This window comes from Dermacentor variabilis, chromosome 4 (assembly GCF_050947875.1).
Source record: "Dermacentor variabilis isolate Ectoservices chromosome 4, ASM5094787v1, whole genome shotgun sequence".
Lineage (NCBI taxonomy): Eukaryota > Metazoa > Arthropoda > Arachnida > Ixodida > Ixodidae > Dermacentor > Dermacentor variabilis.
The window spans coordinates 101,244,026-101,266,361 of NC_134571.1; the positions used below are offsets into that span (position 1 = coordinate 101,244,026).

A 22,336-nucleotide genomic window follows, 5' to 3' on the forward strand; every position below is an offset into this window, starting at 1 on the left:
GGGTGTCAGGCGTTGGGGGCATTCATATGCATGTACTCAAAGAAGTTGTAAGGCGATTCAACCTCTAGTTGACGTCGATCAAAAACTGTCGCTCCAGCTAGGCTCGCAAAATAAATTATACGGTTCCTACACCCCATCCTTACCGCCAACTCGCCCAGCAGGGCATTGTCTTTCATCGACTTCAACTAGTGGTTGAATCGCCTTCCAACTTGCTTTTTTTTTCCTCCGGCCCCCAAATCTTCGTGAATGATTCACAAAATAGAGGATAAATTTTGAGACAAAATGAAATTACTGCGTTTGATTTAAAAATGTGATTACATAAGGTGTTGGCACTGGAGCGTGATGCAGGCTGCCCTTCGTCAAATAAAGAAAGCAAAGAGAGGTAAAAAAATTAATGAAGCACAATGAGATATTACCGTTTTCACCACACTACTTCGTTCCCCTTAATCGATACTTTTGTCTTGCCGTCTTTAATAGGTGTACTGTACGTAGAGGTTACACAGCGGTTTACTGAGAAAACAAAATGAGGCAACTTTCTTGGAAACGATTTATGTCTTGTTGTTGCACAAGTAGTGTCTTAGAATTTGGAAACATTAACAACTTTCGCCAGGTATTCACATACTTCTATTTATATTGCAAGATATAACGAAAAGTAGATGCAAACATTACCTGGAAAAGAAAAAGAAAGCTTTTTCTGCGAGCTTTCAATATCCCTAAACGCTCGAACATGCCATCGTCGCGCATAACGTGCACAACTTACGCCGGCGTTTCTGAGAACCAAAGGGGCGTCACACCGCCGTCGTCAAAGTATCGCCCCAACTCTGTTGCCTCTCCCATGTTATTCCCCTTTCTGTCCCGATTAAGAACACCGGGAAGTGTCAAAAACACCGGAATCGGGCACAGGTGCAAGGACTGCGGAATTAGTCCACTTTTCTTGCGTTACCTGCCTTTCGCTGTTTCCCCTTTGTGCCCACTCTCTCGTCCCATCCGTTCCCCTTCTTTGCACGAAGTGAAGCACGCCGGCGGGCGATCTCCCCGCACCTACGCACTCTTCCTCCTCCTTGTAACAGCGCGCTTGCACGGTTTTTTCGACCCCACCTCCTCGGGGAAGATGGTATAGCGCGCACTTCTCCCATTGGCTGGTGGCGCCGAGAGTCGCGCGCAGAGGAAGAGGAGAAGGAAATAAAAATGAAGGGGGGAGGGGGAGCCGTCGAAAAGCGCGGAAAGGACCGAAAGGGGAACCGCGAGGGGAAAAAAAGGCGCTCCTTCACTTACTCGCATAGGTCTCCGGCCGCGAAGTTCGTTTATTATCTACGCCGGGTCCGTCCCGAACCGTAGGTCGTGTTGCGTTTTGTGTCCCAGCAGCGGCGACGACGAGCGCTCGTCACAGGTGACGTCACAGCTGGCCTGTAGCGCGCGCTTCTGCACGAGCTCGTGACGTGACGGCGACGTCAGGATCGGCGACGAGCGAAAAGGGGGCCGGCCAAGACTAAGCGTGCCCGGTCAAATAGCCCGACGGCCGCCGAAGCGAGAGGGAGCGCATTCGGGCCGACACTGACACACGAGCGAGCGAAAGTTGGAACCGCTGGGGTTTGAAAGCCTGCTGACAGCCCCAGGATTTGCAACGCCTCTCAGCAGCTTCTCGAGAAATCGACGCACCTTGCACAGGTAAGCTGTGCTTATTTTTTGTTTCTCCTAAATCAGCCAGACGAACTCTTCTTGCTCATCGAGTTGACCATCGTGAGAACGTTACCCGTAGGTTCCAGATGCCAGTGCGAACTACGAGTTTGACAGCCAGAGGTTGTTCAAGCGCGACGTGTGCAGTGGTTATTTGGGGTCTTTTCTTTGATAGGTTGCGTTAGAATCTGGCAAGACGGCAAATCGACTTAAGCTTGAATAGTTGCTTCCGCTGGTTTTTTTCATTGACTACACGCATCCGGAGTTGCACACTGACTGCATTGTAAACAAAACTCGACGCCGACCGGCGCGAGCAAAAACTAAGGCCCCACAAGGTTCAACAGGATTCTCTAAGAAGAAACTTCGCACCGGGCTGTTTTGTGAGCAAGTACATCGAGTGGTGTCGTATCATTTTTGAATGCAAGAAACTGTCGTTTTCTCATAAGCATTCTCCGACGACCTGAGGCACGTGGATCTTCATTCTTGAATCGTTCTGATTTGAGTCGCTTCCTGTGGTGTACATTTCCATAGTAACGCGCCGATGCTATCAACACACTAAGTGCCAAGGAAAAAAGGAAAATTACCTTATCTCTTCTTGAGTTCTAACACCTAATTTCGATCATTCCTTTAGATACTTAAGTGAAGGTCATGTAGGAAAATGGCGAAAGAAATGCTTTGGTGCCTAATTTCTTCGAATTTTTGACAGCAGCTTTTGTTGCATCTTAGCCGTGTCATTTACCCGTCTGGGTTCCTTCGAGTTCATCCCGTGTCTGCAACATAACCATGTAATACTTATGAAGGTAAACTTTTAAATTACGGTAAATATTGCTTACTAGTCAATAGGTTCAACCATGACGTTCATTATCTTTGCCAGAAATTCGCAAAAGGTGCATCATCGTACGTTCTTAACTACGTTATTCTTGTTGAAGCACTTTTTTTCTTCACAAAATGCGGAAGGGAAAGTTGAAGGTTTTAGCATAGGCAGATGGTCTAAGTAAAATGCAATAACGGGATGCTGTGACTTCATTTTTTTTGGCAATGCATTTTCTTCGTTAACATTTATATACAAAATCAAAGAAAGTTTGCCATTCATGAACTGCATAACTCGCCCATTTTGAACAATTAAACGTTTATACGCCAGATTCTCGCCATAAAGCAAGTGAACCCGGCATATGAGAGATAATCGTTGAAAGTTCATCGTTGCTTATAAACCAGAGCGTGAACACAAGTAAAAGTGTTTGCAAATTTCACATGAAATGACTAGTTGCATGTGCATATGTAAGAACAGGTGATACCTAACTGAACGTTGAGATCCTGCAATTACTGCATATAAAAGAGTAATGTTCTCATAGCAGACTGATTTGCATGAATTTTTGCAATAATTTGCTCCCATATTATATCCGTATTTGCTAATTTCTGCTAGAGGTTGTGGAACAGAGATTACGGCAAGATAACGGGCCAATTTGCTGCGAGCATCTTGCCGCTTCAAAGCGCGGATATATTGCAGTTGCAACGTTGACTCCTCTCGGCTGAGGTTTTGTTTCCAAATCTACACTCGTGGCTACAGCTTCCAGCAATCTGCGCAGCTCTCAAATCCAGTCACCCGGAACCGTTGACGCAGCACCTGTTCACGTTTGGCGCGAGACACCATAGTTCTGCAAGTGGGATGGAGTTCACTGTGTTAATACAAACGTCGACGGTCATGTTTGATAAAAACTAAATCGCACAGAAAAGAAATTACAACCGCGCACGTTTCAAACATAATCCCTATGTGCTCCGAAGGCATAGATTCAATCAGCAATGAGTGAACACGACACGTGTAAATGAAGGTTTGTACATTGATTGATTCGTGTCTTCGCCGCTGTGAGAGTTCTTCGTGGAGCTGAATTGTAGTCCTGGGAGCCACTTTCTCGGCAATGATCTTCTTAAACGCCCTGGAGTGCTGGTTATTTCGCGTCCCTCGTGTGGTAAGCAACAATAACCGCGATGACCTTCAGCGGTTTCCAGTACAGGATACCACGTTTAGCTGACTCTGTGGAAGCAGCCAATCATTAGATGCTCATTGTTGTGCCTGGCGTCTGACGGGCAGGCTGAAATTATTATCGTTATAACAATAGTGTTTGGTCATCAATGCGTTCACCGATGCGTTCACCGAATGGAAATGTTTTCCTTCAAAAAAGCGGGATATGTATAGGGTCATGTATCGCTCCCTTGTTGAGCGATTTATTTTTGGCGTACCTAGACAGGAACGTCATGCCACGAATGGGCAACACAAAAATCGAAAAAGCACTTCGTTATGTCGATGATTTTTTTGGTTCTGTTTAATTGTGAGGACCGCCGTGTGGCGACCTCTGTTCGTCAAACGTTAGATCTGTTTGAAGGATGCTTATCTCCGCTCACGCTCACACATGAGCTTCAGGTGAATGGGTCACTCGGGTTTTTAGATTTGAAGTTATCTTTTACCCGACAACATGTATGCTGGATGTACGAGCCACGAGCCAACAAGCCTCTGTTATCCTATGCATCTGCCCATTCAAAACTCGTTGAGAGGTATCGTTCAGGCTTGTTTGCATAATGCACTAACGAAATGCTCTTGTCATTTGATAGAACCTAGTTTCAGTTCGCAGAGAGCTCAGTTGAGTGCGGCAGGGTACCCGAGCAACCTTCTTGTCTCACTCTCGGAGAACTTGCGTAGTAAGTTTAGCGCCGATCCTCACAGTTTGGGCCTCAGGTACAAGATCGAAGAAACAAAACAGCTGTTATCGCGTACATTCTTGAAATCTCCCAGAAACATAAAAAAATAGGACAAAGAGCAGGTATCGACGTTGTATTCTCTGCTCAAAAAAAAAAAAAAAAAACTTGCCCAGCTTTCTGTCAGAACCAATCCTGTTGCTAAGGAACGTAAGATTTGCAGTATTAATCATAGAAAAAGGTATACAGTTTGTTCGAAAGGTGTTGCGTATAAGATAACTCTGAAATGCGGTCAGTCTTATGTAGGGAAGACAGGTAGATGCTTAACGTTAGGTTACAAGAACAGAGCAATAAAGTGCGCAAAGGGCGGGAAGGGTTTCTAGGTGTTCATTGCGCACAATGCGGCTGTATCCCGCTTTTTGAAGAAAACACTATCTTAGCTAGGCATTCTAATGAACGCACGAGACTTGTCATTGAAGCAGCAGCGATTGCCGATGGTGACTCAGTTAGCAAGCCATCAGTTGCATTAACAAAAAAAGAACTAGTTTTTCTGAAGTCGCACATGCGCTCTCGTTCATCTTAGGTCATGAGTTTTGAATGCATACTCATGTCGGGTTGATGCTTTGTAGGGGGCGCTTTTGTCTTGTTGTCTCCGCATATATATGCTTGTTTCTCAAAATAAAAATCAGTTGGAAGTCAGCGCTTGTCTTCGTCGTCTTTTTTTTTTTTTTGTCCCTCGTCTATGTATGCGCTGTAAGTGACGATAGATACCATGGAATACCAACTAGCCCGTACCCAAACCTTGCTTCAGTATGAAACCCACACGAAAATCGAGGCAAAAAAATTATTTTAATCTTTGTCTGTGGTATACGGGGACCGCACCCCGCGTAACATTGATTTGCTTAACCTATTGCGAAGTGGAAAACGAGAACTAAACAAGTGCATTAGCGACCAAATATATAAACCAGTAAGTACAATATGCGGTTACATGAATCATGTGAGATGGCTCCCATTATACTGCTGATGGCACCCAATGAATATTCATTGCACTCGAATGACAAAAAACATACGTTGCGGTTCACATTTCTCGAAACACCACGACAAATTTGAGAACGTGGGTATTGAGAAATGGCATCTCAATGTCTTCGTACTGATGATAAAAGAAAGCATAATTTGGTCGTGACAATTTTAAGCATAAGAATAAGAAAATTCGATCGTAACCGAATTAAATCACCAAAATAATGACTTCTGAAGTCTTCGATGAATAATGAATTACCTGGAATAAGCCAAGCATGGCACCCGAGATTAATGGAAAAATACTATTTCAAATAGGCGCACGCACTCACACACACACGCACACACGCAAAATATGCGATGCCAACATTTGAAATTGAAGACGCAAGTTAATTTACCGCTCACTCGAAATAAGCTTGAAGAAAACAAGGAATATTGCCTTGTGTTTCGAAAATGATTTTGCAATGCCGTATTTACTTACTCTTGTTTATTGCCTGTATTTGATGTCAGCCAGCGGAATTTCTCCGTATTGCCGTTGTCGTTGTCACAAAGCGGTCTTTGTCATCGTGTCTTCGTCACGCCGCTACTGCCGCCGTTCTTATCGTGCCGTCACGATAGGCGTATACAATTGAGCGATCTTTCGCATACAGTTACGTAAAAGCTTAGCGCAAGGCTAGGGACGTCGAGGGATTTATGTAAAGTAATTTATGTCGCAGCAAATTAGTTCAGAGCATGAAGGAATCAGTGAAGTGTAATGAACATATTTAAATGTAAAGTTGCACGCCAGCAAACAATAAACAATACAGAAATGTGCCTCACCAGCAGCAACTAAAACTGTGAGGACATTATAGAAAGGACAACGCATTCTGGTATGATGCTGTTATTGTGCGCCCTTAAAGATTTTGTAAATAGCAGGGCTCGGACATCTCCTTGAGGTATTGATAATTTCATTTAACGATATTCCATTTAGCTGTATTTCAACTGACGCTTCATACGTGGACGGGGTGAGGTTAGATACTTGTACGGAAAAAAGGATAAATACGTATTCGTCATGGGTCATAATGTCTTTGCGATTTGATCTCTTCGTCGGGTCGTTGTCATGCGTGATGACTGATTTTCGTGAGAAATGTGCCACCTTTAACGTCTGGGGATATGTTGAACGAGATTCAATGTTCGCTTGTTCTTTTCCAGCTTTCTTTCCTTTTGTTATGTGAATTCCTGGTTCCCAGTGGTGCATCGCGGCTTAAGATTGGCCACGTTACCGATTCACCCACACTTGGGCAATTGCAATGTCCCCCCGCTCTCCTTTCACCCTTCTTCCGTTGCTGTCCTTGAAGAAGTCTACCATTCTGTTCACATCACAGTTTTGTTGCACGCATCGTTCAGCGAAGACCACCCCAACCGCTCTCACCCCAACCCGTCCGCGCTGACCGACTTTTATTCCGCTTACAAAGTGAGCTCTTTCACAGTAGGATTTAATTGTCAGAAGCTAACTTTAGGAGTGCACACAATTTTTTTGATAGCAGATGCTTGCTCTAAAACGGAACAAACGAAAAATGGTACGAATAAGCGGGAAGAAACTTAGAGGTCGCTTAAGTTTCTCCTTTAAGAGTGGAACGTGATAGCATTATCGAGCCCCGTTGACATCGACACCGTATATCCTGCGACACGATGGCAGATAGAAAATAATGATCGGTTAATCCCGGCGGCAGTGCAGGGCAATGACTCATATACCCGTAAGGCAAAGGCTATAAGCAGCGACTCATCAATGACTCATATCCCCGTAAGCACAGAAAAAGGGGCTTGTGTTTAAGTTTCCGCGTAACAAAATTATGTTTTCTCGTACATTCAAATTACAATACGGCGCTATCATGTCTGTAGGTTGTGTGTAAGTCCAAGTTTACGTATTTTCTGACGCATTTCACTTTGACAAATTCAATTAGCTCAGTAACGCCTCTGCGCCACGCGGAGGGCCTGCTTGGTTGTCAGTTTGGGGTGATGTTTTTTTTCCTGACGAAAACAGCTGTCAATGGCAGACGGCGATGCTGACACCGGATTTTCTGCAACACGGGGCCCTTAACAACATCGAGTTACGAAAAATAAAGCTGCTAGAAAGGCTGTTTTATAAAGTGAAAAAAGACTGAAGAATGTGGACGCAAACGCAACGCCCTGTGCATGCGGGTTAAGCTCTTCGTTACGGAGGTCGCGTTGTGTTACGGCCTGCCCGCTGTCTGTCATATCGCTTGCGTGTACGGTTCAGCTCCTCTTGCATAAGGCTAATAGTACCTTACGTTGTAGTTGGGTGGCTAAAAATATCGTGCGGCTAGCCTTGATTGTTGAACTTAATTGCTCCAACTGGTCGCGAAGAAACTAAATGTGGAATGGCGTTAGATACTGCAATGATGCTGCTGGTGTAGACTATTGCAAATAGCTTAACTCTTTGACAAAAAAAAAAGGTGTATATAGCTACTTTACGTGGCAAGTACTCGGCGATATTTGCTAAGGTCTGCCAGGCTGGGATGTGTTCAAACGACTATTGCACTTAAGGCGAGGATGCTACGTCAGCACTTTGAGCGCTAACATAAAACAATGGTGCTTACCCGCCTCCCGCGGGCAAGCCGATCAGTACGAAAAGAAAGCAATAATTTTTGTTTTCTATAAACGGGACGACAGACTTCAAACAAAGCAACACACCAAGAAGGTTCTAAAGTGCTTTAATTTAAAGCAGTTTATTTTACTTCTTCAAGTTGTATTTATTTATTTATTTGTTTACCTAAGTTTATTAAACGAAGTTATTTTTATTTTAACGCCTCTTTATTTTAGTATAAACTATTCGCCTCCGTGCATCGGTCGGTCTCTTATCTCCTATATCGGGGATTCCGGGCTGGAGCCCATGATATAGGAGACGAGTGAATTAAAATGAGGCCCGAGTACTCACGCCGGCAGGCCATCCGGGTAAGCAGGTGATATCAGTCCTGGAGGAAAGCGCCTCCTTCAAATATCTTCTGTGGCAGGGAAAAAATTGTCAGTTTCGTCCGAAGGCGAAGCCTCGAAAGCGATCGCGTGCTTTAGCGATTTGTTGAAGGCGTGTCAAAATGCTGGCGTCAGGAGGAGCACCACCAGAGGGCATTGCAGGCCGTTGCACTACGACGGTACACGAGGCCGGCTCCTCGCAATCGGCTCGCACATCTATAGGGAGCAACGCCGAACTCCTCAGAAAAACGCAAGCTTTCGAAATTTACCATTACCGTCTCAGCAAAACAACAGCGCCAAACCACTTTCCACCGTGCTTCAAGTGTAGCGGCAGCGGTGGGTCCGGACGAACACCATTGTTGACGTCACGAGGCGCCCGACCAATCACAGGCGGAAACGAGGCGCGCGAGCTGCCCCGAGTTTTGTGCTGCACTTTTCGTCGAAATAAAATCTGTTCGCACTTTCTTTCGCTCAATTTCGAGGCGATATTCTAATTCAGAGGGTTGAAAACCATTACGTACAGCTCTTTACTCATTTTTGCTGGAAAACTCATCTTCCCATTAATGCAATTTCTGTAAGGCCACACGCGTCAGCGAACTCACCGCAATTTACTTCTTTCCTTCCCTCCTCTCTCTCCCTGTGATCTTTGTTTTCCCCTTTCCCATTCCCACAGTGTAGGGTAGTCAACCGGACGTTATTCTGGTTAACCTCCCTGCCTTCTACTTTTCTCTTTCCTCCTTCCTCAATCAAGACCTATGTATGTATGTATGTATGTATGTATGTATGTATGTATGTATGTATGTATGTATGTATGTATGTATGTATGTATGTATGTATGTATGTATGTATGTATGTATGTATGTATGTATGTATGTATGTATGTATGTATGTATGTATGTATGTATGTATGTATGTATGTATGTATGTATGTATGTATGTATGTATGTATGTATGTATGTATGTATGTATGTATGTATGTATGTATGTATGTATGTATGTATGTATGTATGTATGTATGTATGTATGTATGTATGTATGTATGTATGTATGTATGTATGTATGTATGTATCTCGTCAACTCGTCACTTCGGCACCTCGTCAACTTCTGTCAGATCGCGGAAGATACTTTCTTGCCAAAGCCATAGACGACTTACTTCGATTATGTGCTACTAAACACAAGCTTACTACCGCTTACCATCCTCAAATTAACGGTTTTACCGAACGCCTGAACCGCACATTAACTGACATGCTAGCAATGTATGTTTCATCCGATCATCGCGACTGGGACACTTCTCTACCATTTGTCACATTCGCTTGCAATTCCTCGCGCCACGACACTGCTGGCTGCTCACCCTTCTCTCTACTTTTCAGCCGTGAGCCAACTTTGCCTTTCGAGACTCTCTTTTCAACCATACTCGACTCGCCGACAGAGTACAGTCGGGATGTCATAGCCACAGCGACCCAAGCATGCCAGATTTCCCGCATTCGTCTTTCTTCTTCACAGACACGCCAGAAGTGCCGTTACGATCAGCACCATCACGACGTGCATTACGAACCAGGTGCTCTTGTGCTAGTTTGGCATCCAGCTCGGCGTGTTCGTCTTTCGGAGAAACTCCTCTCGTGATACTACGGTCCTTACCGCATCCTTCGCCAGGTTATCCCTGTCACATATGCAGTGTCTCCACTGGATGCCACCGTGCTTTCACCTCTCTCTGGCATCATCCACGTCAGCTGATTCAAACCGTACCTTTCTCAGACTGATAAGCCGCACCAATAAGGTGCTTTCTTCCATGGGGGTGATGTCACAGTCTGTAATGTGGGAAGAAGAGGATGCGGATGGTGACCTTGGAGACGACGAAGAGTTTAGTATTATCGCTGCTCGACGCTCGTTGGCTCTGCCATTAAAAGCCATCTGTGATTAGACGTACGCTTCTTCCTTTCCGTAACATAATATGCCTAATATATAAATGTGTGTAATATATTGATATAGGTGTGAGCGTGTGTATTTGTGTGTGTGTGTCAACAGGACCGAAAGGATGTTCAAGCTCTAGTTGAGGTCGACAAAAAGAAGTCTTCCTGAATGAGTTGGGGATGAGAATGGCCTGTATCAACCACGTAATCTATACTGGTAGAACCGCAGCGTCTCAACGACAGCGTCTCAAAACGCTTGCTGTCACGAGAGAAGAATGCGAGAACGCTACCGGTACCTACCGATACTGCTGCACGGCGGTACCACCACCGTGCTGTTGTGCTATACATGGGGGTACCACCTTTTGCCACTGGTACCAGATCTATCTTCGATATTGGTGCATTTTTAGATGGCGGTATCTCCGGGATCAGCCCATGAAAGAGGACAGAAACCCGATGTACATATGCCCGATACCCAACAGTGCAGGTAACTCGATCGCCAAGAAAGGCTTCGCCTTTAAAAAGAAACAGTTCGTTGTGGAATACCTGTTTACAACGCGATTCAAGCAAGCGGTCGGCGGGAGAAAACGGAATTCGTTTTTGCAGTGCGAGGCGTCTGCAGCGTGTCAGAGAAACAGGGGCTTCTATGAATGACAGAAGCGCAATGCAATAGGATAATGGGGCGCAAATTTGGAAAGAACAGAACTTGCGGAGCGAAGCAGAGTAGTCGGGATTGAGGTGCTCTTAGAGCATCTGGGCTGTTCTACGTTGCGCAAGAGAAAATAAATGCATGTGCTGTAAGTTTGTGTGAGAAAGAGAAATGAAGAGGGTAAGGTGGGGAGGTTAACCAAGGACGTGCCCAGTTGGCTGCCCTGCACTTGGGGATGGGGAGAAGGGAAGAATAGATAAGGAGAGAAAAGAAAAATAACAGTCAGTCATTCACAATCAGTCGTAGAGGAATCTCCACTGTCACAAGCGTTAATACTATCCAGTGTCCTTCAAGAAAGGCAGAAAAGGGCTTTTGGGGTCTTTTGCATGCAAGAACTCAAACGCCATGGTCCAAGAATTTTTTCTTCTGAGAGCGCTCTATCGTCTAGCAGGTTGAGTTTCGCTTGTAAAGTACGTTGTTGAGTGAAGAATGGGCAGTGACCACAGAAGATGCTCTAGAGTCTCATCGCACACGCACAGATTGCATGCCGCACTGTTGGCCGTTCTTATCAGGAATGAGTAGAAATTTGTAAATGAGAGGCCCAACCACACGCTACAGTTGCTTCGCGACGGGAGAGTCCAAGTGTCAGGCGAAGTCGCAAGTTACAGTTGAGACAGTACAAGCGTGAGATGGTGAAACGCGGTAAATTCCATCGTATAAGTCTGATGTGGCGAGCAAGTGATTGAAGTTGTCGCGCAGCATCAGTTCTTGAAAGTGGTATAGGAACCCGCATAAGTTTTTTGTGAGCCGAGCACGCAGCTTCACCTGCGCTGTCGTTGCCGACAATTCCGCAATGGCTTGACAACGATCGAAATATGATGTCGTGGCCTTTCTCGAGTTTGTGTTTTCCGCCTACGGTAAAGCGCTAGAAGCCCGCAGTCGTTGTGATAACTCATAAACGACGCTGAAGGAGCAGTGGATCACGCTGCAGACACACCGAAGTTGTATGGATGCTGAGACGGAGTAAAAGTTATGTGGGGAGCTGAATAGCATAACTCTTCGTATCGAAGCATAAAATGACGGGCGAGGAGATAGAAATATATCGTACTTATGCAGAAAAAAAACCAACAATGAAAAAATTTTAGTGGCTGATTCTTGCAGCGAAGGAAGCTGCACACCTTTGATCTCTCTCTCTCTCTCTCCATCTCTGCCTTCGTTTTCAACTGTGGCTTTACTACTGGGCGAGGTGCAGAATTGAATTGTTTCAGTATATTATAACATGTCGTGTATTTTTTTAACCCAGAAAGGGTCATGTGCGAAGAGTGCCGTATTATTTATTGTAATGGGTGTGCAAATATTCAGTATTCGGATAATTTTCATTTTTTACCCGAAGCGGTGGCACAGTGACTAGGACGCTGTGCTTCTGAACTCGAGGTGGCGGGTTCAATTACCGACCATGGCGTCGCTTACATTGACAATCGTCATTAATGATTTCTGCACATTTTTTTTCTTCATTGCCGTTGTTGTCATGGGGCATCCGATAACTGAATGAAATTTTTTGTATCATTTACAAGCTCCTCCTTCGATCAGAAGTGGACGGCATTACAAGGGACGCATAAAATAACGTAAAGAAATACTTTTTAACCAGGTGGACGCCACTCGAAATTTGTAATTACCTTAAATTAAAATGAGAAAATATACGGTATCAGGTTCGACACCCGAAGGTTGTTTTTCTCGAATATTCGTATTCCATTTGAGTCCTTTCGAACAGCCCTTAATATTAAAGGGTGTGAAGTGCGAATAAACTGGCTAAAGACATTTTTTTTTTTACATTTAGGTGGCATTGTTCGTTCTCGCTTACTGATAACGCAGTTGATCCTATTTGTGGCTGAAGGTCGTATGCGGCTGTTTGCTTCTATATTTAGTGACGTTTGGCAGACGTAATATACACAAATAAAGGCCTGTCCTTCAAAGCTTTTGAAGGTCGCGAAGGGAGTATCGCACCACCGGTTTCGAATCAACGTTCAAAAAAGAAGATAGAAAATAAAAATAAAAATTCCAGCCATTCCCGCGGTTTTTGTAGAAGTAGATACTGAGTTTTGCAACCGCCGTGATTTAAAAAGTAAGCGACGCGGCCCAACTTACCCTACGGAAGCTGTTGTACTTACACTTCTGTTGCAGCAGCAACTACACGGACGCTCGAGGCAAGTATACACATCGCCGCCGTCGGGCTGTCCTGGTATTGACGGTGCATGCGAGCCCCGACCATTGATGGTTTGAAGGCCTCCAGAGAAGGAGGCGGATTTAAAAATGCCACTACGGCGCTCACTCCCTGTAATGACTTCTCCGGAGGGGTTGTCTATATCACCTTTCTCTAGAATCACCTTTCTATACAATTAATTCCCAGAGGTCGCTTAAGCAGGTTGATGTTGCTTACAGCCCGAGTTTGAACTGACGAGGACCGGATGGCCGGCATCTATACTGATGAGGGTGAGCGCAATTGGAGACGATCCCGAAATCACATAATATGTACCTAATAGACCCTTTTCTCCGCTCTGTGGTAGCAGTGTCTCCAGGACCCCAGCCAACTTCCTGTCCTGCATTTTTTAACAGTCAAGTTTGCCAAGAAGAAAGAAGTATTTTGTTGCATAGTTTACTGTGGGCACATATTCTTTACGTCTTCAGATAAAAAGGAAAAGGCGCCATGCACCATGCGTTTTACAGCGAAGACGTATATAGCTAGGTTCTGGAGAAAAATGCGTGCGTAGATAGAGCCGTGTAGATCGAGAATTTCTCCCCATACGTAGGCCGATCCAGAAGATACAGCAATACCGACCCGACCCGTGGCGGAAGTGAAGCCAACTTCCGAAAACAAGTTTAATATCTTAGGTCCAAATACAACCCGTATCAGATATTAAGCTGATAAGAAACGATACTACGCTTTGGCCCACGTCGGCCATGCCTACGTTCGCACCGCCCTGTGTCGGCGTTCCAGGCGCTTGCGTATCTCCTTTCCTTCCGCTCTGCCATGGTGGCGGTCCTCGAAGCGTGCTGCCTGCCAGGAGTGCGAGGCGGAAATAAATGCGAACTGTCCATGTGGGCCCGATCACGCAATCTTGGAATCTTTCACTAGAGCAACGGTCAGGTCTCAGAGGGAGTTTGTGGGGGAACCACCTTAGTGTGGCCTGTGTTGTGTGTGAGCACTTGTGGTTTTCGAGTGACTTCACAACCGTTAGTGCATTGCGGGACGTCGACCAACGCACGATCATCTTGGCTACGGTGAAGCAGTGTGCGCCCTCGGAGTGCGGTGAGGTGCGTGTCTATTCTACGTGCCGGGATTTGGTAAGAGGTGTCGTGCCACGTTTTGCAACATACCCACGTTTTGCATGCAATACATGGGTATGTATACCCTCTTCCGAGGCTCAACATTGTGGAGGAGCGGCTAGTTGCACCTCACCTTTCATTTATGTGCATACGGCGTTTGACGCACGGCAATGGACAGTTCGACATTAAGGGGCCCGCATACATAGTTTGGCTGGTCATGCACCTTCACAGAGTTGAATGGCACTGAAATTTTTTTTGTAGCACTTCACAATAAAATTTACTTCTCGAACACTCCAACTCTACAGCTGAACTTGTGCCAGCTGGAGAGTTCTATAAACTTAGAGGTATTGAACTCTGTAATTTTTTTAACTTTTATTTACAAATACTGCTGTCTCCATGCGAGACATAGCAGGGGGTGGGTCAATACGAAACTTTGAGCATACAAGAACACATTTGCAGAATATAACAGGTTACATGATCACACGAAAGAGGCAAGACAGGTCTACAGAATGCATATCAAAGTTGACAGTGCTAACAAATACTAACAGTGATAACAAATACTAACTACTAAATATACTAAATATATTTTATCACTTCTACAGAAAATAGTTCCGTGGGTAGTCGTCTAACGGATCCATCAAGCTCGTTCCACAATTCGATTGTTGTCGGAAGGAAAGAAAATTTAAAGCAGTTCAGTTGCAACCTAAGCGGGACAATGTTCATCGAATCAGTTTGTCTGGTGCTGCGCACAGAGCTGGTGACACAAGATGTAGGCACAGAGATATCAACAGAAGAACTGGCAATTTTGGAAAGCATGACAAGACGATCACATGCGCGTGTCTGAGCCAGTGACTGTAGGGATAATAGCTGAGCATGCGAGGACGATGAGAATTGGCGATCATTTCTACCGTATATAAATCGTATAGCTTTTTATTTGTACAGCTTCAAGTCTATCTATGTGGCATTGATGGCGACGGGGCCAAATTGTAGAGGCGCATTCAAGGAGGGGTCGAACTAGCGTTTTGTAGGCCGTGATTTTCCACTCCTTATTGGAACTTTTCAGCGTGCGTTTGACGTACCCAAGCCTCTGAAGCGTTTTTGAACAGATGAGGTCAGCGTGCTTGTGTCATATTAAGTTAGTCGTGAAAGTGACTCCAACATACTTAAATTCTTTGACGCACTGGAGGTATTGGTTTCCCTAACTGTAAGAGAAACGCAAATGCTCTTTTTTTATTAAAAAAGGTTCTCGACACTGTTTTCTTAAAATTAATCGACATTTTCCAGGAACGGCTCCAGTGGCAAAATGAAGCAAAAACACTATTTAACTCGAGTTGGTCTTCAGTACTAGTAACCTTTGTATAAAGCACACAGTCGTCTGCATACATACGAAGTTTGACCCGGGTGTTACTAATGCCTTCGGCCCCATCGTTAATATATATAATGAATAGTAGGGGCCTTAAGACCGAGCCCCGGGGAACGCCTGAAGTAACGGTAGCTGACGACGAATGAGCGTTGTTAAGACAAACAATCTGGGACTTCGAATCCAGATAGCTAGTCAGTCAGTCAAGTAGTTTGTCGTTTTTAAGAACCGAGCATAGTTTAATGAGGAGTTTTTTGTGACAGACTGTATCAAATGCTTTCGCATAATATATAAAGATGGCATCTACCTGTCTACGAAAGTTTAGTGCCAACGCGACGTCATGAGTGAATTCGATGAGCTGCGTGACCGTTGAGTGGCCAGTACGGAACCCAAGCTGCCACTCAGAGATGATGTTATCGTCAGCTAAAAACCTGCTGATATGTTTATGAATAATATGCTCTAATAAGTTACAGCATGTGTTAAATAAAGAAAGTGGTCTGTAGTTATATTTAAATACCGGAATGACAGTCACAATTTTCCAGACACGAGGAACAGTGCATGAGTCAACCGATTTTCGGAAAATAATGGTAAGGTAACGTGGAACCCATTCCGAGTACCTTTTTAAACATTCATTTGGAACACCATCAGTTCCATTGCTTTTAGTTGGGTCAATATTAAGCAGTAGGTTAAGAACGCCTGCTATTGATGTTGGCATATCAGAAATGGGCTGCACCATCTCGTGTACTCTGGAGTTTGGGTTAGTACCATCGTCAGAGACAGATGTAAAGTAGTTGATAAATGCTTGATGCATAGAAGAAGGATCAGAACATGGTTGGTCGTCAATAATAAATATACATGAAACCGGGGTGCAGGGTTAATAGTTTTCCAAAATTTCTTTATTCTTTATTTTTTTACTTTTATGTGAACGGCGTCAACCACGAGGTCAATGCATACGAAACCGCAGCTGAGCACACGACGAAGGGGGCCATCCGTGGGATCCCATTCACGGAGACTCCCCAGCAGATCCACAACAAAATTGTCACTGCCCGAAACCCGACAGCTTTGGCAGCCAAGCGCATCGCTTCTACTACAACAGTGATCATCGCTTTTGACGGACTGAATGTGCCTTATCAGGTCCGCTACGGTTCCACGTTACTCCCATGTTCGCTATATCGGAAGCAAATTGACATTTGTTACCAGTGTGGCCGCCTCGGACACCGTGTGGACGTTTGTCCCTACCCAAATAACAAGATATGCCGGGGCTGCGGTGTCCGCAATCCCCCCGCCGACCATAACTGTAACCCTAAGTGCTCCCTCTGTGGTGGTCCCCATCTCACCGCGGACAAAAGCTGTGCCGCTCGATATAAAACCCCGTACGTCATCCGCAAGCGTATCGGAGAACGACGAACAACCAGCCAAGCCACCTATAAACAAGCCGGCCCCTCCACCCTCAGCACCAGAACCAGGCCACGCTCCCGCACACCGTCAAGGGGGAGCCGTTCCCGCTCCAGAACTCCATCTCGATCCAGGCAACAACGCTCAAGATCCCGTTCTGCATCGGCTTCACGCATCACATCTACCAACCACAGCAAGGTGAGCTTCGCAGACGCTCTCATGGGCACGTCGCGAGAGGGTCGTAAGATCGCCAACACACAAGTCACCTACCCTCCTCTTTCACCAGAAAACCCAGAAATAGCTCAGCTTAAGCGCGAGAACGCCATCCTACGCGATCTCCTAACTAAACTCTCGCAGGAGGTTAGAGACCTCAAACAGTCCCAAACACCAGCCCCTACACCTATCGCACAGAACGTCCCTGCCCCTAGTTAGGTGGCCCCCTCGACTCCCGCCCCCAAGAAGAGAGCCCTGCAAGATGGAGCCACGGGTCAGGTCCTCTCTGAAGTTAAAGACATGCTCATCTCACTTCAAACAACTATTAGCACTTTCCAACATGCACTGGACTCCATCCAGCAAGCCTTCATTGGTATTGTCCAACGCGTGACCAACCTGGAAACTCATATTCTCACGCCTCCTAGCCATGCCGCCCCCATCTGCGACCCTTCCGGGACGCCGATGGCGACACCCACCACCTCCCATCATGGCTCACACTAATCAAGACGCCCTCATTTGGCAGTGGAACTGCCGAGGCTTTCACCATAAACGACCGGTACTCAATCAATACCTACGCCAACATACCCGCCGCCCGGATGCTATCCTACTTCAAGAAACCAACAACGCCCCTACTACGCTTCCCGGTTATCAAACCTTCCATACCACCCACCCTCTTCGTCGGGTCTCCACCCTAGTACGGCGTCGTATTCCTGTTATTGAACATGATCTCAATAGTCCTCACATCGAACATGTATTCCTCGAATTAATTCCCTATCGTAAACGGAAAGAATGCATCTTCCTTCTGAACATTTACAATAGCCCCAAGGATAAAGCAAGGTGTCGCTTCCTCACCCTCTTTAAGAAGGCTCTTCACGTAGCTGGAACGCACCCCATACTCATCGGCGGTGATTTCAACCTCGCCCATACAGGCTGGGGCTACGTTCGCACGGAAGCTGCAGCTCGCAACCTCTGGCAAGATTACCACGACTTAGGCCTTACGCTCATCACGGATCCCTCCTTTCCTAAACGCCTCGGTACTTCCACTACCCGGGACTCTACCCCCGACCTCACCTTCATCAAACATATCAACAATGCACACTGGACCAATACCCAGCAAGACCTCGGCAGCGACTATTATATCCTTGCTCTCTCTTTACCCAGACTCGGTGCCGCCCCTGCCCCCACTAAAGAATTCACCATTACCGACTGGGATGTTTTTCGAAAAATACGCATAGGTTCTACCTCAGCAGAAGGCATTACCGACATTAACACCTGGATGCAAGCGCTACGCACTGATGTTCAAACGGCCACTCGGGTGGTAACTACAGATGCCTCAGTTGAACGCATGGATAGGCGCCTCGCCCATCTTCTGGAGGCTAAAGCCTCCATCCTAGCTCGATGGAAGGGGCAGCGCCTAAACCGTCGCCTCAGAAGTAAGATCTCCAAACTGAATACAGCCATCGAGGAGCATTGTCAAACCCTAAGCCGGCAACAATGGACTGAGCTGTGTAACACGGTGGATGGACAACTTCATCGCCCTTCCTCGTGGAAACTACTCAAACATCTGCTTGATAATGCCACCACCCGCACCACCCAACAGGATCGGCTGCAGAAGCTCCTTTATACGGAGACCCTTAAGCAAGGTCCATAACAGGTGCTTGACTACCTCTGCACCAGATATATCTCCAGGGGACAAGTCAGTCCACACAGCAATTACATCGGTAGCCCCAACCCTACACTAGACGCCGATTTCAGCGTATCTGAAATACATGCCGCTCTACGCAAGCTTAACGGTCGTTCTGCTCCAGGGCCAGACGGGGTCACTAACAAACGCCTTCGCAATCTCGATGACGAGTCCGTGTCCCATCTGACTGACTACATCAACGATTGCTGGCGCAGTGGTGCCCCTCCAGCCGCCTGGAAGACTGCCAACGTTATCCTAATCCCAAAGCCTGGCAAACCATCTAGCCTCAATAACTTAAGGCCCATCTCCCTCACTTCATGCGTAGGCAGGGTGATGGAACACGCCTTCTTAGCACGCATCAACAGTCACCTCGAGGACAACTCTCTCTATCCCCACACCATCATTGGATTTCGCCCTCACCTTTCTACTCAAGACGCTATGTTGCAGCTCAAAGATCAAGTGCTAAACGATCGTTCCCGTAACATGAAAGCCATCCTCGGACTCGACCTCACTGAAGCCTTTGATAACATTTACCATGCAGCTATCCTTGACCAGGTCTCCAACCTCCACCTGGGAGAGCGAGCCTACAATTACATCCGTGACTTTCTCTCCAATCGCACGGCTACCCTCTCGGCCGGGGATTTACGATCAGACCAGCTTCCCCTTGGCAGCAAAGGCACCCCGCAAGGTTCAGTTATCTCTCCCATGCTCTTTAACTTAGTCATGATTGGCCTTGCCAAGCAACTACAGCAAGTCGACAATATCAACCATACCATCTACGCCGACGACATCACCATCTGGTCGTACCGAGGCAGTGATGGTCAAGTGGAATCAGCCCTCCAAACGGCGATTGACACGGTTGAAGCCTATCTCCAAGGGACCGGACTGCGCTGTTCGCTGGCTAAATCAGAGCTTCTGCTATACAAGCCCATTCAGCGGGGTCGCCCTCCCAAACACCAATCTGATCACCGACCCTGTGACGCCATCACCCTACGCCTTCAAGATGGCAGTCCTATCCCACACGTCCCTAGTATCCGGGTTCTCGGTCTCACCATCTCTACCAACGGCTCCAACGCCTTGGCTCTCAACAAGATCTGTGCCCAATCTCAAAACACCCTACAACTTCTTAAACGTATATCTAACCGACGAGGAAGACTCAAAGAAGAAAGTCTTCTCCGACTCGTCCAATCCTTTGTCATATGCCACATTACCTACGTTGCTGCGTACCTCAACTGGTACCGGGCTGAGCAAAACAAGCTCGACACCCTCATACGAGGGGTCTACAAGCAAGCACTTGGGCTCCCGCACCAGCACTGAACTCTTCAACCAACTGGGAGTTCACAACAACCTTTCCGAACTCATTGAAGCCCAACAACGCTCTCAGCTTGAACGGCTCACCCTTACTGAAACGGGGCGCTTTATTCTGTCTACGCTTGACTTCACCTACCATCAGCAACAGGGCCCCAAACAACCGATCCCGACCGACAACCGTAGCTGGGTCTACATAGACCCTATCCCTAGAAATATGCACCCTGAATGTAACAGGGCCCGGCGCCAAGCTCGGGCCGGAGCTCTCATAAAAGCCCTTGCCCACGTACCTGGCGTCACATTCGTTGATGCAGCCCAATACTCCCATGGCATACGATTTGTGGCCGTCGCCACACGCGATGGAGTCCTACACCACGCCTGCAGCGTCACTACCCCCACTGCCGAGACGGCTGAAGAAGTGGCCATCGCCCTGGCCACTTTAGATCCCACCTGTCACGCCATAGTGTGTGACTCTCGCTCAGCCGTTACTAACTTCAGCAAAGGCCGTATTTCTCCCCAAGCTCTTCGCATCCTCTGCCAGGCACCACACTCTAAAGACAGCATAATCTCCCTAACATGGATCCCGGCCCATGCGGGCCCTGTCCACCCACACCTCTCCAATCTCAACGAGGTCGCCCACTCCATTGCGCGAGGCCTAGTCAACCGCGCCGGAGTCACTGGAGATGAGTTGGACACCAGGGACAGTCTGAAAACTTATAACGATCTCGTTAAGGCCTTTTACCTCAGTCGCCGAATCTTCCCCCCGCCTCACCCAAAGTTCAGCCGGGCTCAGGCTACCACCCTGCGTCTACTACAAACAAACACGTACCCTTCACCCGCCCGCCTCCACCTTATATTTCCGGACGTCTACACTACCCCCAACTGCCGGTGCTGTGGAATTCACCCGGCTACGCTTCCGCATATGCTATGGGAGTGCCCAGCACAGTACACACAGACTAACACGACGACTCTCTCGTCGAGGTTGCATGGGGATCTGCGGAGCTCCGCCCTCGACGACCAAACCTGGGCGACCCAGCACGTCCGCGAGGCGGCGGCGAGGCAAGCCCTCGACGTCCCTTCGTGGGAGGCTTAGGCCCGGCCATCATAAAGTGCTGGTTCTACAATAAAAGTTTATTCCTCCTCCTCCTTATGAGCGTAACCAATGCATTGTTATAATAGAAGTCTTTTGCATCGCGTATTTTAGTTTTTAATGTTAATTTCAGTGAACTTAGTAAAAAAAAAATGATGCTGACTGTTTGGCGGGGAGATCCGACGCCTGCGAAGCCGTTTCACTCGTCGCGTAAGCAGGGTGGTACATCTGTTGTACCAGGGGCATTTCAAGTTGCTTTTTATACATCTCTTCGGAACAAATTTCAATCAGTCGTAATCATGAAAAGGGTCCATAGATGAGCGGAAAGCAGGGCGCGTTGCAGGTATCATCGCATCAGGTGCCCTTTCGTAAGAAAGAGCATCTGGTACGGACAGGAATGTTTCAGAGTGCGACCACATATAGTGCCTGTTCTGCGTCATAAATAGAACCATACGGTGTAAAAAAAAAGAAAAAGAAAACAAGATGGAGGGCTAGGCGAGCGCCGCGAGAATTCCGCCCCCTACGCTACGGTCGGTCGTAGGATACGACGTTTGCATGAGAAAGCAATTTCCAAGAACGTTTCTAACGGCGAAGATAATTGCGGACATAAACATGAGGATACAGAGAGAGGAAACGCCGCTCCTTGCACTCGTCGTGGTCTGGGTTATGCCCACGCGAGCTCACATTACATGCAAACGCGCCGTTGTCGGACGCACGATTTGTGTGCGTAGAAAAAGACGACACGCCGCCGAGCAAATTTCAAAGCAACACTGCCTAGCAATTGGCAATGCACTTTTGAGTTTCATAAACCGCGATTATTATCTCGTTCTTTATTGATCACGCGGCCCACGAGACTGCACGATGCTGTGCTTGTAAAGAGCAGACTCAAAAGCAAACTGCCGACCTGAATTACCACCACGTGAGTAGACCATGCTGCACCGTCTGTGGCTAGGCGCAGCATTTACAAACTCTTATTGCTTCCTTATTGGAATGGCCAACAGCTCCACGTGCGACACATGCAGCTGCGATGAAGGCGCTCTCACGCTTTATC

General features: G+C 46.8%; 1 protein-coding gene and 1 pseudogene across 1 annotated transcript in view; one reads left to right on the forward strand and one right to left on the reverse strand.

The window, feature by feature from the left end:
* Positions 1-1,334: 1,334 nt before the first annotated feature.
* Positions 1,335-22,336, forward strand: part of LOC142579576 (uncharacterized) — a 145,936-nt gene continuing 124,934 nt past the window's right edge. The window contains exon 1 of the mRNA XM_075689941.1: positions 1,335-1,668. The gene's annotated coding sequence lies outside the window, so the exon portion shown is untranslated. The remainder of the gene's footprint in view (positions 1,669-22,336) is intronic.
* On the reverse strand, positions 13,710-13,871 carry LOC142580638 (U2 spliceosomal RNA; annotated as a pseudogene).